This window comes from Callospermophilus lateralis, chromosome 1 (genome assembly GCF_048772815.1).
Source record: "Callospermophilus lateralis isolate mCalLat2 chromosome 1, mCalLat2.hap1, whole genome shotgun sequence".
In the NCBI taxonomy this organism is placed as follows: Eukaryota; Metazoa; Chordata; class Mammalia; order Rodentia; family Sciuridae; genus Callospermophilus; species Callospermophilus lateralis.
The window spans coordinates 112,010,511-112,012,542 of NC_135305.1; the positions used below are offsets into that span (position 1 = coordinate 112,010,511).

The following is a 2,032-nucleotide window of genomic DNA, read 5'->3' on the forward strand; positions in this document are numbered from 1 at the left end:
TGTGGGTGAGGCACTAGGTTCAGTCCTCAGCACCACATAAAAACCAAAATAAAGATATTGTGTCCACCTATAACTAAAAAAATAAGTATTAATAAAAATCTCTGGCATAGTATGAAGTAGTTCTAAGACGAAAAATTAAATCTTTGAGTGCATACATTAAGAAAATAGATCCCAATTAAATAAGCTTATATTCTACCTCAAGATATTAGGAAAGGAAGGAAAAAGTAATTCCAAAATTCGTAGAAGACAGGAAATAGTGAAGATCAGAATAGAAATTAATGAAATTGAGGATCAAAAATATTTCAGATTGATTCAACTAAGAATTTGTTCTTCAAAAACATAAATAAGATTTACAAATCCTTAGCCAAACCAGTTGAAGGAAAGAGAGTGAGAAGACGTTATGGAGATGAAAAAAAGAGAGATGGGCCGCAGCGCTGCTGCTCTGTCGGCGCGAGTGCTCGCAACTGTCTCCGCGTGGCGCGAGCCTTGAGCCTGGAGCCTCTTCCCCCTGAGGGCGGCGACAGGAGGAGCGCAGGCGAGAGGCGGCGGGCTCCATGGAGAAAGGCGGACGCCGGGGCAGAGGCGGCGCTTCCATCCCGGCGCCCGGGCTCCAGTGACCCGCGCTCGCGTCCTGCACCGCGTCGGAGCGGCCGTCGGCCCCGGGACTAACCGGCCTCGCTGCCACTCCCCGCGCCGCCGCCTTTCTACCGACGCGCCAAGTCACCGACTCGCCCTCGCCCCTACTCCCCGGCGGGGTGGCGGCGGCCGGAGCAGCCTCGGCAGCAAGAGCCCGCCTCTATGATGAGGTTCAAGCCCAACCAGACGCGGACCAATGACCGCGAAGGCTTCAAGAAGCGGGCGGCGCGCCTGTGCTTCCGGAGCGAGCAGGAGGACGAGGTGCTGCTGGTGAGTAGCAGTCGGTACCCAGACCAGTGGATTGTCCCAGGAGGAGGAATGGAGCCTGAGGAGGAGCCCGGCGGTGCTGCCCTGAGGGAAGTTTATGAGGAGGCAGGAGTCAAAGGAAAACTAGGAAGACTCCTGGGTATATTTGAGCAGAACCAAGACCGAAAGCACAGAACATATGTTTATGTTCTTACAGTCACTGAAATATTAGAAGACTGGGAAGATTCTGTTAATATAGGAAGAAAGAGAGAGTGGTTCAAAGTAGAAGATGCAATCAAAGTTCTCCAGTGCCATAAACCTGTACATGCAGAGTATCTGGAAAAGCTAAAGCTGGGTTGCTCCCCAAGCAATGGAAACTCCACAGTACCTTCCCCTCCAGATAATAATGCCTTGTTTGTGACTGCCGCTCAGACCTCGGGGTTGTCATCTAGTGTAAGATAGAGAGTTTGGGGAGGACCTCCCCGACCATGTGTGATCTCTTGGGGCGAGGCTTCTTCACTTTCCTTGGCAAACATCTGAATGATGCTCCCAAACTGTCTGAATTTTCCATGCAGGGATTTCAAACAATTTGCATGTTTTTCAGATGCTTTCAAATCTTCTTTAAAAAAAAAAAAGTGTAAAATATTTTGCCCCCTCATGTTATTTTTGTCATTTTTTTCACAGCATTTTCTTAGGGTTTTTTTGTTTTGATCTGTCCATTTGGCATCAGTCTTTTATCAGATCAAATTACTTGTGGGTATGTTCCCCCTAAATTGTTTTCTCATTTGCAGCATTAATATAGTCAACAAATCTTTCTGTGGTGGGAATCAATGGAAAATATTCGTAGTATTAAAGAAATCCATCCATTCCAGAACTTGTTTCATAGGATAAGAATTTAAAATCAGAAATTGCACATTTGGACTGTCTCTGTATGGTCCTTAACTGTTTGGGCAAAGGACTTCAATTTGATATTTGGGGAATTTGTCAACTCTTCTCTTGAGACATTTTATAATTTTTTTTGGAAGTGTTGTACTTGTCATAATAGCTGTCACTCTTGCAAAGCAAGATGCTCCCTCATATGATTATCATGGATGAGCCCTTGCCTAAGGTACTGACCCCAAAGGAAGAATCTCTGGTAACAGCGTTTTCA

General features: G+C 46.2%; 1 pseudogene; it reads left to right on the plus strand.

The window, feature by feature from the left end:
• The first annotated feature begins 798 nt into the window (after nt 1-798).
• On the plus strand, nt 799-1,344 carry LOC143637821 (diphosphoinositol polyphosphate phosphohydrolase NUDT4B pseudogene; annotated as a pseudogene).
• The last annotated feature ends 688 nt before the right edge of the window (nt 1,345-2,032 follow it).